Genomic DNA, 17951 nt, shown 5'->3' on the forward strand with positions numbered 1-17951 from the left:
AGTGGCCTGCATAGCAGCAGCCATATTCTCCAACGCCGCCATAAGGTTTACCGGGTTATTCGGGTTGATTTCTGGTTCCTGCGTATTAGTACGATCTCTTTCACGTCCCCGACCGGGTCCACGAGGTGCCATCTGGTTCCTATACACACCAAACAATCGATATCAAGTTGATCAGTCTCAATATCGGAAGTATAGTGCTTCAAAGTACCAAAGGTACACTCATGGACTTCATGCTAGATGTATCGATTAGATACCCTAACTAGCACAGGCACAGACTCAGAGTATGCATTGAAGCATAAGCAGTTCCATCCCTCAGGCTCACGAGGACGAACTGCTCTGATACCATAATGTAACACCCTAATATTCAAATTCTTATGCTCGAGTCATAAGTCAATGATATTACGGTGTTACGACTCTCAGGTGGATTTTTAATAAATAAATATAGGTAATTTCGAAAGGAGTATTAATCGAGAAGCCTGAAAAGAGTAGAAATAAAATCGCGAAGACGTATCTCTCATGTTTCGACAACAAAAGATAAACCATGAAGCCGAAAACGATATACGGACAAGGCGTAGAGGAGATTAAGAGATAGATAATAGATAGATATATATAACATAAGTAAATAGCTACTAGTCGCGACCCGTGAAGTTTAGGTCGGCTAGGGTACAGTATGAAAATAGTTGACAACAGTATGTCCTTTGCTACTGCCCAGGCATCTCAAATATATATTCATTCAATCTCAATTCATATTATCAACATTCATTGTTACCAAATCTCAAACATTAACTTGGAGCAACTGGGACGAACCACAACCCTTGCTACTACCCAAGTATCACAAATAAACATTTATTCATAATCACCCTTCATTATTATCAATCCTTAGATAATGACCCGGAGCAAGCGGGACGAACCACGACCCTTGCTACTACCCAGGTATCACAAATACACATTTATTCAAAACCCCACGATTAAACTCGTTTATCATAATCCTCCTTTCCCGTCTCATACCCGGAGCAAGTGGACAACACCATTGCCTACTACCCGGGGTCGCACATCACATTTCAATATTTTTTTATTATTATCCATTTAACATATTCATTCATTAATCATATATGCATTTATACTCAGCCATAAACAATAATGGCTTTGCCGTAACCCGGCAATAACTCAGCCATCCGGCTCATGGTCCAATCAAGAACGGGCCATTTATCAATAAATATAGCCCTCGGCTCATGGCATACACGGTACTTCCACCGTCATCCTCCATATCTCATATAATTATCTTTGATCATTATTGATCATAACTTTTCCCCTTGCTTCACTCGCAAGTTACCACATCCCCTAGCTCATTGCTAGGCATATCAGAATGATTTAATACATAAGAGGTGAGATCGGAGGCTTAGAAGTATGAGATTTGGCTTTTAAAACTCAAAAATCAACTTTGGCATGAAAACAGGGCAACGCGTACGCGCACTCCACGCGCACGTGTGGATGGCCACAAAACTCATCGACGCGCAAGCGTCATACGCGCGGGTTGAAAAATAGCCAAACGACGCGCAAGCGTCAGCCACGCGTACGCGTGGGTGCTCTTGCGCCCCAGGCACAAAACTGGCACAACTCTGGCACAACTCTCGGGAAAATAGCTGGGCATTTGGTGCAGCGCATCGATGCACCCGCGCACGCGTGGATAGTGCCTTCTTGAAGAACGACGCGTACGCGCCAAGTGCGCCTACGCGTGGAGGGTCATTCTGCTAAAAATTTTCTAAGTTAAAAGCTGCAGAATTTACAGATTCAACCCCCAATCTTCCGACGGACATAACTTTCTCATTTTAAATCATTTTTCACCCGTTCTTCAAACGGCATGGACATCCCGGATACAATTTCATTTCTACACAGATTTGGCACAAAATAGAGATCCGTCAATCTTATTTACTCATAATCAATTTTCTCAACTGTAGTACCAGACAGATCTTAGCCGGTACTGCAGATCAAAATTCTACTGCGCGCTTTTACGCAGAAAACTATATTTTCTGACTCGGAAAAATTCACTGAATCCAAATATCGTATTTAAATTATCAAATTCCAATTGTCAAATCTTCCAACCATATTCGCTCCTATTTAACTTATTATTTGCTAAATTTCGGTTAGACCAGGTATTACATCAGGTACCAGCAAGCTTTACTGCGATTACATCGCAATGTTCAATACCAAGCTCTGGGCCCTAAAAGCATAGTAAGATTATTTAACAACATAATCTCATATCATTTTGCCAATAACAAGCATATAGCAACACAAGACAGTTTATATAGATTAACTTGGTATTTTTTTATTATGTCAATAGCTTTGCCGGCAAGCCAATAAACCAAGTGAATGCTCAAAACGAGTGTGTACAGCTCCAGGTTAAACTATATGAGTTAGACCTATATTACATTAAAACAAAAGATTCAAAGTTAGGGCTTAATTTTGATCGACTAAGTGCAGACTTCCTCACATATAACATGACAACATCCATATGCTCTGCCATAAAACTATATACTAAATTTGATAAACATAGTTATTTCGTGAATCCTATTTGACTACTTCATTCACATGTTGTAAGTTGACTCACCTAGCTGCTTCAAATCATGAAGTTTACATAAATTTAAAACAAAAAAAAGTTAAAAGAAGTAAGAGAGTTATGTAGTAAAAGTAGTATATAGTTTGACTATGCGCACTTGCCTCTGTATTTGTTCGGTGTCAACAAATTTCAATGTTGACTTTTGTTTCCTTTTTCAACACCTCGTCAATTCACCATCAATTTAAAAGTCACTGTAAAGAATAATCTAGCCTCAACTAGTAACCATACTGAATTTGCATAATTTAAAAGACAGCACAACATCACCATTAATCTATAGAAGACTCAATCCGAATCCAAATCCACATTAATAAAAAAAGTGGTAAGCGTTTTCATCTAAAGAACAAAGACTCACCTTTGAGGATTGTCGTCTGGTAGTTATTGCAGTTCTTCCTGATTGAGAACCATTATGATTGAGAACCATGAAAAAGAAAACTTCCAAAAAATTAAATTTATAATGCAGAGGCTGAAATTATAAATTTTTTTATTTTTCAATAAAATATATTCCATTGGAAAATAAACTAATATAGCAGAATTCCAATATTTTTTTACAAAGATGAACATTCATCTAAAAAAACCTAAGTCACATATATAGTAAAAAATACTGATTGATTTTAAGCATATTCTATAAGTCAAACTTAAAAAATAAGAACATAGAATAAAAATTTAACCAACCAAAACAAAGTAACTAATAATCACTCCTAACATAAAAAATGAGGAAGAATTAAGGAAAAGCCATATAACACTTCTTTATTATATAGAAAGGTTTTAATGCTAAGAATTAATATTGATATAGAAAGGTTTAATTGATTATTTATTACAAATTTCTTATGTTGAATAATTAACGGGTGACTTGGAGCATGAAAATTTCAAGCATGTAGGCAAATATGAAGCTGAGTTAATAATATAGATAACATAAGAGTACTTTTGTATATATTTTTTTTCCTTTTTTTAATCAATAAAAAAGTCATACATCTTCTACTAAGAGTAGCTTCGTATTACTTCCCCTCCTACATTAAAGCTAGCTTCTTAATTCAAATCAACAAGACAAAATTTTCTTTCTAAATTCCATTTTGTCATATATTACGCTATAAGCAGTGGATTAAGTGCATTGGTGATGAGCGGATGATTTATACGCTTTTTGGCATTGTTTTTAGTATGTTTTTAGTAGAATCTAGTTACTTTTAGGGATGTTTTTATTAGTTTTTATGTTAAATTCACATTTCTGGACTTTACTATGAGTTTGTGTGTTTTTCTGTGATTTCAGGTATTTTCTGGCTGAAATTGAGGGACTTGAGCAAAAATCAGATTCAGAGGTAGAAGAAGGACTGCTGATGCTGTTGGATTCTGACCTCCCTGCACTCAAAGTGGATTTTCTGGAGCTACAGAACTCAAAATGGCGCGCTTCTAATTGTGTTGGAAAGTGGACATCCAGGGCTTTCCAGCAATATATAATAGTTCATACTTTGACCGATTATAGATGATGTAAAAGGGCGTTGAACGCCAGTTCTACGTTGCTGTCTGGAGTTAAACGCCAGAAACACGTCACAAACCAGAGTTGAACGCCAGAAACACGTTACAACCTGGCGTTCAACTCCAAAAGAAGCCTCTGTACGTGGAAAGCTAAAGCTCAGCCCAAGCACACACCAAGTGGGCCCCGGAAGTGGATTTATGTATCAATTACTTACTTCTGTAAACCCTAGTAGCTAGTTTATTATAAATAGAACTTTTTACTATTGTATTAGACATCCTGGATTGTATTTTTGATCCTGTGATCACGTTTTGGGGGCTGGCCGCATCAGACCATTTTCACAGAGAGGATGAAAAGTAGCCATTGACAATGGTGATGTCCTTACATAAAGCCAGCCATGGAAAGGAGTAGGATTGATTGGATGAAGACAGCAGGAAAGCAGAAGTTCGGAGGAACGAACGCATCTCTATATGCTTATCTGAAATTCTCACCAATGAATTACATAAGTATTTCTATCTTTATTTTCTATTTATTTATTAATTATTTTTGAAAACTCCATAACCATTTGATATCCGCCTGACTGAGATTTACAAGGTGACCATAGCTTGCTTCATACCAACAATCTCCGTGGGATCGACCCTTACTCACGTAAGGTTTTATTACTTGGACGACCCAGTGAACTTGCTGGTTAGTTGTGCAAAGTTGTGAAGTTATGTTTGGACCATGGTATTGTGCACCAGTTATTGGCGCCATGCCAGGGAGAGAATGAACAACAAATTTTACAACCTCAGAGTAACAATTTCGCATACCAAGTTTTTGGCGCCGTTGCCGGGATTGTTCGAGTTTGGACAACTGACGGTTCATCGTGTTGCTCAGATTGGATTATTTTCTTCTTATTTTGTTTTCAAAAATTTTTCAAAAATCTTTCAAAAATTTCTCATCTGTTTTCGAAAATTATTCTAAAATTTTTTTTTTAGAATGAATTCTAGTGTTTCATGAAGCATGTTGAAGCCTGACTGGCTGTAAAGCCATGTCTAAATTTATTTGGACTGGAGCTTCCAACCCAACATTATCAAGAGCAAGCTAGTTGTTGCTGATCCACCTGCTGCTGTTCCAGATCCACCTAATATGCTAAGGCTGACTGGCTATTAAGCCATGTCCAACCCTTTGATTGGAGCTTTAGGCTAATATTGAAAGATTCATGGAATTCTTCTTAAAAATTTTGGAATCCTTATTTTCCTTTTTCAAATTAAATTTCGAAAAATACCAAAAAAAATTAGAAAATCATAAAAATAAAAAAAATATTTCATGTTTCTTGTTTGAGTCTTGAGTCAATTTTTAAGTTTAGTGTCAATTGCATACTCATCTTGCATTTTTCGAAAATTGCATTCATGCATTCATAGTGTTCTTCATGATCTTCAAGTTGTTCTTAATAAACCTTCTTGATTGATCTTCATATTATATTGTTTTGTGTTGTATGGTGTTTTTCATATGCATTCTTGAATTCTTAGTGTCTAAGCATTAAAGATTTCTAAGTTTGGTGTCTTGCATGTTTTCTTTGCATATCAAAATTTTCAAAAATAAGTTCTTGATGTTCATCTTGACATTCAAAGTGTTCTTAGTGTTCATCTTGACATTCATAGCATTCTTGCATGCATTCATTGTTTTGATCCAAAATTTTCATGCATTGCATCATTTTTCATGTTTTTCTCTCTCATCCTTAAAAATTTAAAAATAAAAAAAAATATTTTTCCTTTCTTCTCTCATAAAATTCGAAAATTTGGATTGACTTTTTCAAAATTTTAAAAAAATTCAATTGTTTCTTATGAGTCAAATCAAATTTTCAATTTAAAAATCTTATCTTTTTCAAAATCTTTTTCAAAAAAAATCCAATCTTTTTCATTTTTTTTATTTATTTTCGAAAATTCAAAAAAAAATATTTTTCAAAAATCTTTTTCTTAATTTTATATCATATTTTCGAAAATATCATCAACAATTAATGTTTTGATTCAAAAATTTTAAGTTTGTTACTTGTTAAGAAAGATTCAAACTTTAAGTTCTAGAATCATATCTTGTGATTTCTTGTGAATCAAGTCATTAATTGTGATTTTAAAAATCAAATCTTTTTCAAAACTAATTTCAATCATAACTTTTCAAAAATATCTTTTTATCTTATCTTTTTCAAAATCATATCTTTTTCAAAAATATGATTTTAAAATATCTTTTCTAACTTCTTATCTTCTTATCTTTTCAAAATTGATTTTCAAATTTGTTTCAACTAACTAACTAACTTTTTGTTTGTTTCTTATCTTTTCCAAAACTACCTAACTAACCCTCTCTCTCTAATTTTCGAAAATATCTCCCTCTTTTTCAAAAATTCTTTTTAATTAACTAATTGTTTCAAAATTTAATTTTAATTTATTTCTTCTTTTAATTTTCAAAAATCACTAACTCTTTTTCAAAAAATTATTTTCGAAAACCTCCCCTTCTCATCCTCTTCTATTTATTTATTTATTTACTAACATCTCTTCCTCACTTACCAAAAATCCGAACCCCCTCTCTCTCTGAGTTCAGATTTTCTCTTCTTCTCTTCTTCTACTCTTCTTTTCTTCTTCTACTTACATAAGGGAACCTCTATACCTGGGCAAAAAGGATCTCTATTATTATTTTTCTGTTCCCTCTTTTTTATATGAGCAGGAGCAAAGACAAGAATATTCTTGTTGAAGCAGATCCAGAACCTGAAAGGACTCTGAAGAGGAAACTAAGAGAAGCTAAATTACAACAATCCAGCAAGAACCTTTCAGAAATTTTCGAACAGGAAGAGGAGATGGCAGCCGAAAATAATAATAATGCAAGGAGGATGCTTGGTGACTTTACTGCACCTAATTCCAATTTACAGGGGTCAGGAATAAACCTCATGCCACTCTCTGTAATAGAGAAATTGGGAATCTTTGAGGTGCAAGCTGCTAGAATCTCATTAGAGATGGCAGACAATTCCAGAAAACAGGCTTATGGACAAGTAGAGGACATATTAGTAAAGGTTGAAGGCCTTTACATCCCTGCTGATTTCATAATCCTAAACCCTAGCCACAGCAAGAGCTGTTATTGATGTTAACAGAGGTGAACTAGTGCTTCAATTGAATGAGGACTCCCTTGAGTTTAAAACTCAAGGACATCCTTCTGTAAACATGGAAAAGAGGCACAGTAAGCTTCTCTTAAAACAGAGTCAACCAGAGCCCCCACAGTCAAACTCTAAGTTTGGTGTTGGCAGGCCACAACAAAACTCTAAGTTTGGTGTTGAACTCCCATATCCAAACTCTAAGTTTGGTGTTGGGGAGTCTCAACAATGCTCTGAACATCTGTGAGGCTCCATGAGAGCCCACTGTCAAGCTATTGACATTAAAGAAGCGCTTGTTGGGAGGCAACCCAATTTTTATATTTTTATTAGTTATATGTCTTTATAGGTTCATGATCATGTGGAGTCACAAAATAAATATAAAAATTGAAAACGGAATCAAAAATAGCAGAAGAAAAATCACACCCTGGAGGAGGATCTTACTGGTGTTTAAACGCCAGTAAGGAGCATCTGTCTGGCGTTCAACGCCAGAACAGAGCATGTTTCTGGCGTTGAACGCTAGAAACAAGCAGCATCCTGGCGTTCAGACGCCAGAAATGCACAGTGAAGAAGAGATGGCGCTGAACGCCAGAAACAAGCATCTGGCTGGCGTTCAACGCCAGAAATATGCTGCATCTGGGCGCTGAACGCCCAGAACAAGCATCAATTCGGCGTTTAAACGCCAGAATTGCATGCAAAGGCATTTTACATGCCTAATGGGTGCAGAGATGCAAATCCTTGACACCTCAGGATCTGTGGACCCCACAGGATCAACTCAGCATCTGTTGACCCCACAGGATCCCCACCTACCACCACTCACTCTCTTCCCAATAAACACTCTTCCCCAAAACTTTTCACCAATCACCTCAATCTCTCTTCCCTATCACTACTTCACCACTCACATCTATCCACTCTTCCCCATAAACCCACCCATATGGCCGTACCTTAACCCCCCTCGGACATATGTGTGGAAGGAGCTCAATGGAAGATTGACTCCAAAGGCAAGCCGGTTCAACTAAGAAGACTGGACCTCAAGCCTGTGGCTAGAGGATGGTTAGAGTTCATCCAACGCTCCATCATCCCCACTAGCAACTGATCTGAAGTTACTGTAGATCGGGCCATCATGATTCATAGCATCATGATTGGAGAGGAAGTAGAAGTTCATGAAGTCATCTTCCTTGAACTCTACAAAATAGCCGAAAAGTCTTCCCCCATGGCAAGGCTAGCTTTCCCTCATCTTATTTGCCATCTATGTTACTCAGCTGGAGCTTTCATAGAAGGAGACATTCCCATTGAGGAAGAGAAGCCCATCACCAAGAAAAGGATAGAGCAAGCAAGAGAGCCCATTCATGGATCTCAAGAAACGCATGAAGCTCATCACCATGAGATCCCGGAGATGCCTCAAATGCATCTTCCTCCACAGAATTTTTGGGAGCAAATCAACACCTCCCTAGGAGAATTAAGTTCCAACATGGGACAACTAAGGGTGGAACATCAAGAGCACTCCATCATCCTTCATGAAATTAGAGAAGATCAAAAAGCAATGAGGGAGGAGCAACAAAGACAAGGAAGAGACATAGAAGAGCTCAAGGACATCATTGGTTCCTCAAGGAGAAAACGCCACCATCATTAAGGTGGACTCATTCCTTGTTCCTACATTCTCTGTTTTTCGTTTTCTTCATGTTAAGTGCTTATCTATGTTTGTGTCTTCATTACATGATCATTAGTATTTAGTAACTTTGTCTTAAAGTTATGAATGTCCTATGAATCCATCACCTCTCTTAAATGAAAACTGTTTTAATTCAAAAGAACAAGAAGTACACGAGTTTCAAATTTATCCTTGAACTTAGTTTAATTATATTGATGTGGTGACAATGCTTCTTGTTTTCTGAATGAATGCTTGAACAGTGCATATGTCTTTTGAAGTTGTTGTTTAAGAATGATAAATATGTTGGCTCTTGAAAGAATGATGACAAGGAGACATGTTATTTGATAATCTAAAAAATCATAAAATTGATTCTTGAAGCAAGAAAAAGCAGTTAATACAAAAGCTTGCAGAAAAAAAAATAGCGAAAAAAAAATAGAAAAAAAAAGAGAAAAAAAAAAGCAAGCAGAAAAAGCCAAAAGCTCTTAAAACCAAGAGGCAAGAGCAAAAAGCCAATAGCCCTTAAAACCAAAAGGCAAGGGTAATAAAAAGGATCCCAAGGCTTTGAGCATCAGTGGAGAGGAGGGCCTAAAGGAATAAAATTCTGGCCTAAGCGGCTAAACCAAGCTGTCCCTAACCATGTGCTTGTGGCGTGAAGGTGTCAAGTGAAAACTTGAGACTGAGCGGTTAAAGTCAAGGTCCAAAGCAAAAGAAGAGTGTGCTTAAGAACCCTGGACACCTCTAATTGGGGACTTTAGCAAAGCTGAGTCACAATCTGAAAAGGTTCACCCAGTTATGTGTCTGTGGCATTTATGTATCAGGTGGTAATACTGAAAAACAAAGTGCTTAGGGCCACGGCCAAGACTCATAAAGTAGCTGTGTTCAAGAATCAACATACTGAACTAGGAGAATCAATAACACTATCTGAACTCTGAGTTCCTATAGATGCCAATCATTCTGAACTTCAATGGATGAAGTGAGATGCCAAAACTATTCAAGAGGCAAAAAGCTACAAGTCCCGCTCATCTGATTGGAGCTATGTTTCATTGATGGTTTGGAATTTATATTATATTCTCTTCTTTTTATCCTATTTGATTTTCAGTTAATTGGGGACAAGCAACAATTTAAGTTTGGTGTTGTGATGAGCGGATAATTTATACGCTTTTTGGCATTGTTTTTAGTATATTTTTAGTAGAATCTAGTTACTTTTAGGGATGTTTTTATTAGTTTTTAAGTTAAATTTACATTTATGGACTTTACTATGAGTTTGTGTATTTTTCTGTGATTTCAGGTATTTTTTGGCTGAAATTGAAGGACTTGAGCAAAAATCAGATTCAGAGGTAGAAGAAGGACTGCTGATGCTGTTGGATTCTGACCTCCCTACACTCAAAGTGGATTTTCTGGAGCTACAGAACTCAAAATGGCGCGCTTCTAATTGCTTTGGAAGGTAGACATCCAGGGCTTTCCAGCAATATATAATAGTCTATACTTTGGCCGAGTTTAGATGACGTAAAAGGGCGTTAAATGCCAGTTCTACGCTGCTGTCTGGAGTTAAACGCCAGAAACACGTAACAAACCAGAGTTGAACTCCAGAAACACGTTACAACCTGGCGTTCAACTCCAAAAGAAGCCTCTGCACGTGGAAAGCTAAAGCTCAGCCCAAGCACACACCAAGTGGGCCCTGGAAGTGGATTTATGCATCAATTACTTACTTTTGTAAACCCTAGTAGCTAGTTTATTATAAATAGAACTTTTTACTATTGTATTAGATATCCTGGATTGTATTTTTTATCCTGTGATCACGTTTTGGGGGCTGGCCTCTCGGCCATACCTGAACCTTCATCACTTATGTATTTTCAACGGTAGAGTTTCTACACTCCATAGATTAAGGTGTGGAGCTCTGCTGTTCCTCATGAATTAATGCAAAGTACTACTGTTTTCTATTCAATTCAACTTATTCCGCTTCTAAGATATTCATTCGCACTTCAACATGAATGTGATGAACGTGACAATCATCATCATTCCCCCACGAACGCGTGCCTGACAACCACTTCCGTTTCACCTTAGATTGGATGATTATCTCTTGAATCTCTTAATCAGAATCTTTGTGGTATAAGCTAGATTGATGGCGGCATTCATGAGAATCTGGAAAGTCTAAACCTTGTCTGTGGTATTCCGAGTAGGATTCTGGGATTGAATGACTGTGACGAACTTCAAACTCGCGATTGCTGGGCGTAGTGACAGACGCAAAAAGAGGGTGAATCCTATTCCAGTATGATCGAGAACCTCAGATGATTAGCCGTGCTGTGACAGAGCATTTGGACCATTTTCACAAGAGGATAGGATGCAGCCATTGACCACGGTGATGCCTCCAGATGATTAGCCATGCAGTGACAGCGCATCGGACCATTTTCACAGAGAGGATGAAAAGTAGCCATTGACAATGGTGATGTCCTTACATAAAGCCAGCCATGGAAAGGAGTAGGATTGATTGGATGAAGACAGCAGGAAAGCAGAAGTTCGGAGGAACGAACGCATCTCTATACGCTTATCTGAAATTCTCACCAATGAATTACATAAGTATTTCTATCTTTATTTTCTATTTATTTATTAATTATTTTCGAAAACTCCATAACCATTTGATATCCGCCTGACTGAGATTTACAAGGTGGCCATAGCTTGCTTCATACCAACAATCTCTGTGGGATCGACCCTTACTCACGTAAGGTTTTATTACTTGGACGACCCAGTGCACTTGCTGGTTAGTTGTGCGAAGTTGTGAAGTTATGTTTGGACCATGGTATTGTGCACCAGTTATTGGCCCCATGCCAGGGAGAGAATGAACAACAAATTTTACAACCTCAGAGTAACAATTTCGCATACCAATTGGCTACACCAATCTAACGACTGATTTTTCCAAATTTCAAAGGCATACCTTTCAAACTAATAACTTCATAGAGTGACACCCAATTAGAAAATTTCAGCCATTTGGATTGGATACATTTTTTATATTTTAGGAGATAGCATTAGCAATTTAAACACGAGAGCGTGTCGCAATTCAGGTCTGTTCAGCTGATATGAGATTCAAACCAATATAAAAAATATCAATACTAATTGTATCGCTATCCAGTTACTGAATAATCACAAAAGTAACAAGCTAAATTCAAAATCAAAGGAGTAATCAATCAAACTAAATTAATGTGGAGGAAATCACAAAATTAACAAAAAAAAAAAGCTTCCATAGGAATGTATAAAAGAATGCAAAAGGAAATCTCAAAAGTTACCGTGACGCGACCTCAAGAGACGCAGCGACAGAAGAGACAGGAAAAGAGATTGTCAAAGCACGTGGTGGCATTGGCGCTAGCGGCAAGGAGATGAATGGCGGTGGCAGTGGCAGTGCTGATGGCAGCGGTAGCGACGTCGATGAAGACTACAATTTAGGGTTTCGATCAATTGGTCTTGTTCACTCTCCCTCTCACTCAAAGCTAGCCTTATTTTGCATCTTTGGTATGGGCTTTGAGTGTTTGAATGGGCCTTTGGGTGTGTGGTTGTTTTAAGCTGTGTAAATTTATTTGGAATAGATGATGTTGGGGAGGTTTTTAAAAACTTCCACTATAAAACCTCCACCAATTAGTAAGAATGTTGTAGTGATATTTGGTCATGAGAACTAACTCAACTTTTGCAACTATGAACAACCGTCAAGGAAACACATACACCATGCAGCTACCTATTATGTCTCATATTACTCTTGATTTTATGACTTATATATGCTACTTGTTCATTTTCAATTTTTTCACAATGAAAAGTTCAGAGACAATCTTTTTAATCAACAATTTTTAAAAATTTTTATTTTTTAAAATTTTTATCATCAAACTAAGATCAAATTAATAGAAAAAGACAAATATCCTCTCATTTAGGATTTTTTGCATCTTACTCTTAGTCATCTCTCAGTCTTAATTTTTATCTCCTTCGTGTTTAGCTCTTACACATACACCCAACATCATCAGTCTCGTTCAATCTTTTTCGATTCTCTTGCTGCTCTACTCTATTACTATGTAAAGTCATTTTTTTTCTTTTCTGTTCAATCTTTTTTGTGCCGCTTTTTTTTGTTTTAGCTTGCCACCGCTTGTTTTGCATAGTCTCATCGCGCTTCTACTTTGTTTTGCGTTGTCACCACTACTGTTTTCTTGTTATTGAAGCTTGCATCTTTTTAGATCTGTTTTTGAAGCTCATGTTATTGTTGAAGTTTATGTCTTTCAGATCTATTCTTCTTTCTTTTCTTTTACTAATAATAATAATAAATTGACAATCATAATAATATAAGGTGTATTGCAAATTAAAATAAAGCTAATAATTCACATTGATCATCGATAATTCATGATCAAAACAATAATAATGATAATAATAAATTTTCCCCCTTAGCTTAGCTTGTTCAACTAATTCCCAACCTGGCCTCCTAATTAATAATGACAATCCACCAAAGGTGGTGCAGTAAAAAGCATCATGGTTTTCTGTGTGGCCGAGAACTGAAACTAGGAATCCCGGTGGTGGTGGTCGTCGTCGGCCGATGACGAAAGGTTAAGATCCAATTCCAGAAGATTCCGCAGCAGCTTAACAACCTCCAGTGTTGGCTGAGGACTAGTATTAGTGATGACAGTTGTCCTATGCCTCCTCATGTGACCACCAAGTGCTTGTCTAGATGTGAATTCTGACACTCATGAATCTTGGGCTTGCCGTTATTGTTGAAAATTTATATTTGAATTTAGTTTATCAATTTCAAGCTAGTAAATTTGTTGATTTAGTGTTGCAAATTGTGGTAGTACTTTGTTGATGTATTTTAATATTGTTGTTGCTTATTTAGCCACCCTCTTGTTAAAATTATCTTGTCGGTGGGTTTTAATAGAAGATTAAAATAGAAATTATCTTGTATTTTATACTAATTCAGGATAAATATTTGTTAATTGATTATTTTGGTTTACCTATTCTTGAATGTTATTTACCTTCTCTTAAATTTTGTTTTGTTTTGTTTTGTTTTGTATACAGGAAAAATTTATTATTATCATTATTATAATTCATGATCAATGTGAATTATTAACTTTATTTTAATTTTCAATACACCTTATATTATTGCAATTGTCAATTTTATTATTATTATTAGTAAAAGAAAAGAAAGAAGAGCAGATCTGAAAGACATAAACTTCAACAAGAACACGAGTTTCAAACACAGATCTAAAAAGATGCAAGCTTCAATAATAATAAAACAGTAGCGGTGACAACGCAAAACAAAGTAGAAGCACAATGAGACTATGTAAAACAAGCGGTAGCAAGATAAAACAAACAAAGCGGCACAAAAAAAGATTGAACAGAAAGACAAAAAATGACTTTACACAGAAATAGAGCAGAGCAGTGCGAGAATAAAAAAAGATTGAACGAGACTGATGATGCTGGGTGTATATGTAAGAGCTAAACACGAAGGAGACAAAAATTAAGACTGAGACATGATTGAGAGTTAGATGCAAAAAATTCTAAATGAGAGGATATTTGTCTTTTTCTATTAATTTAATCTTAATTTGATGATAAAAAATTTAAAAAATAAAAAATTTTAAAAATTGTTGATTAAAAAGATTGTCTCTGAATATTTCATTGTGGAAAAATTGAAAATGAATAAGTAGCATATATAAGTCATAAAATCAAGAGTAATATGAGACATAGTAGGCAGCTACATGGTGTATGTGTTACCTTGAGGTTGTTCATGACTGCAAAAGTTGAGTTAGTTCTCATGACCAAATATTTAAAGAAAGAGAAACTAGGACGACACCATACAAAATCACTAATAAACCTGCATCAGAAGCAAAAGTAATAAAGAAAAAAAGCATTATTATTCAAAACAAGCTCATGATAAGGATGTAACCAAAATTTTTAATTAACTTCTATGTTCGAATCTAGTAATTAGCAACAATACTCATCTCATCGGCAACAAAAATTTAAAAGAAAAAAAAGTTCAACAATTATTATTGAAAATTTATAAAATCACAACATTTCAACAAGTATTTTCAACAATTACTCATGACCAATCATTTTTTACAGCACTTACATCAACAAACACATTACCATTCTTAAGACATCAGAATCAAGGACAATATGCAAATATTTAATGTTCAAGATGCACATATGCAGACTTAGATGGCATAGACAAACATTAATAAATCAACTACACCTCACAAGATCCTATAACGATGAACTATAAATATTTCCCAAACTACGACAACATAATATTTGATTGAAATAAAATAATATATTTAATTTGTATAAATATTTCTAATAGAGGTGTTTGAAAACGGTTTGCTAGAATCAAACCTTATCAAAGTACTCGTGTTTCATTTTAAACCAAGAGTAGAGCGCATATTGTGATAGTAATATTCATCATTATTTAGCAGCTTAATATGTAGAAGATACTTATCACTAGCATAAAAATTCTGAGACATTCTTCCCCTGACTGATGAAATAAAATAAAAATTAAATACATTGGTGCTAAGTACCAACTCCATTATTCTCAACTCCGCATATCCATGGCCTCTATAGAGAGACGTTGTTGTCATTTGTTCTAATCTCAGATAAATAATTTATTCTATCTAAAAATTATACTGTCCTACTCAGTATTCATCCTTTATGCCAGAGTTCTTGGAGTAACAATAGTGTAGGATTAAAAAGAAAAGAAAAAAAATTCAATTGGAACCATAAATTCACTTCTCGGCATTGCTGATAAAACTATAAATATTTCCCAATAGTCAATGAAATAATAAGTAAAAGAAGGAAGAATCTTTTAATATGAATATATTATTAATTTCAGGAAAACTAATATGTTAATAACACATTCGAATAGTACAGGGGTCTCTGCGTATATAATCCCAATATATATGTTTGCAAGAAATATAACTGATAATAACAAGAAGCACAGAAAAAAAAATTCAACGCATTTTACTGCCTTAGTATATGTGATGATGAGCACATACATAATTGAAATATTTATATATTTATAATCCGTTCTAGGTTGATAACTTCAAAACAAATTTCTTTCCAGATTCAGGTTTTTTCATGAAATGTCCCAATATTCAGATTAGTAACAAATAAAAAAAATATTACATGAGTAATCTCAGAGTCAAATTATCAAACAGGTTGCACACATGAGAAAAGAAAAAAAACTTACTTGAAATACTCAATGGAGTGAGTAAGTGAGTGAGTGATGACACGAAGAGCGGACACACCAGATCCGTAGAAGCTGGCGATTCGCGAATCTAGGGAGGGCTTTGAGGCTTCCACAACGATGACACGAACGGCGAGGGGTTTGAGGCTTCGAGACAAGCTCCACGAACAACCCAATAGACGGCAATGACGGACGGTGGCCAAAGCGCGGCTGATGCCCAACTTCACGGGTTGGAGCAAGGCGACGTCGGACGGTGGGCTTCAAAGCTGGTGATTGACAAAAGAGGGGAGGAGGGTGCGTGGCTGGCTAGGAGAGAGGGTTTGGCTGCTAGGTTATCTTCTTTTTTTTCCTAGGTTATTAAGAACTTACGAGGGAATGGGGAATTTGGGAGGGGGGCGTCGTTTTGGGTTTAGGGATTTAAAAAAAATAAAAAATGTAGATTTTCGGAGGGAGAAACGACGCCGTTTTGGATAGAGTTTAAAAAAAATAATGAAAAAACCGTCCCTTTAGGCGACTCCTAATAACCGTGACCATAGGTATTCTATGGTCACCCTTTTTAAAAAAATTGTGACCATAGACTCCTTTAGGTCACTCCCAAAAATCGTGACCGTAAACCTTTTTAAGTCACCCTATTTTGAAAAATCATGACCATATACCCTTTTTTGTCACTGTAAAAAACTGTGACCATAGACCCTTTTAGACTACCTCCTAAAATTATGACCAAAGACCCCTTTAGGTCATCCTCCAAAATCGTGACCATAAATCCTTTTAGGTCATCATTTTTTAAAAAACTGTGACTATAAATCTTTTTTGGTCACCAAAAAAAAACTGTGATCATAGATTCGTTTAGATCATTTCCAAAACTATGACTATAAACCCGTTTAGATTATCCTTTTTTTAAATACTGTGATCACAATTTTTTTGTCATCATAAAAAATCATAACTATAGAAGTGGCCAAAAATACCGGATCTCATTCTCAAGGCTAACAAATAGAAAACATGTTGCCAATTATTATATATACATGTAATTGCTTGTAATTTCAAGTTGGTCATTTATCGGATTAGAATTGTGGCTGTAAATTAAACTGCCTAAGCATGTGGTTGATTTTTTATTTATTTTTTATATATATATTCATGTGGTTGGTTGTAGAATTAGGCTAGTTTTTTTTTTTTCTGAATTACAGTATATTTGTGATTAAAACATACTAATTTATTAGCTGTCCGAATTAAATACAACATTGTTAACTTATTAGTCTGGCTGATACCTTATCGATCACTACAATTTAATTAGACAATATTTCATTGACCAAAAACAAAAAGAAAAAAAGAAAGAAAGAAAGAAGAAGCAGCACGTATCATTAGTTCTCCAATTTAGCTTCGGCATTTCTCAAACATATATAGAAGCACTAAAGACAAAAATGTAGTTAAATTAAACAAGAAAATAAAATCTTCAGAATCTGATTAATTATAAAGCATTATAAATTATTACACTTGATTGTTGATCTGATTTTGTTCCTTCACAGAGATATAACTGAAATTATTTTGGATAATCTTTTTTTCCAGAAAGGGAGAGTTGCAATTATTGCATTATCTGGTAAGCCAATGATCAGTGAGATTTTTCTAACACAAATTCATTCTTATTTAAAAATAATTAAGGTAGTAAGAATTATTAATCCATACATGTTATGGTCTTGATTAATGTGTGTGCATGAGAAAATCTGAAAGATTAGGCCGTTGTTGATCTTAGTTATTTATTTTTAGAAGAATAAATTATTATTTTAATCTTTAAAATTTAGGTTGAATTTTAATTTTATGTTTAATATTTTAAATATTTTATTTTTATTTTAAAATTTAAATTAGACCATTTAATTTTTACAACAAAGGTGTTATAAAATTCACCAA

Source organism: Arachis ipaensis, chromosome B07, assembly GCF_000816755.2.
Source record: "Arachis ipaensis cultivar K30076 chromosome B07, Araip1.1, whole genome shotgun sequence".
Taxonomy (NCBI): Eukaryota; Viridiplantae; Streptophyta; class Magnoliopsida; order Fabales; family Fabaceae; genus Arachis; species Arachis ipaensis.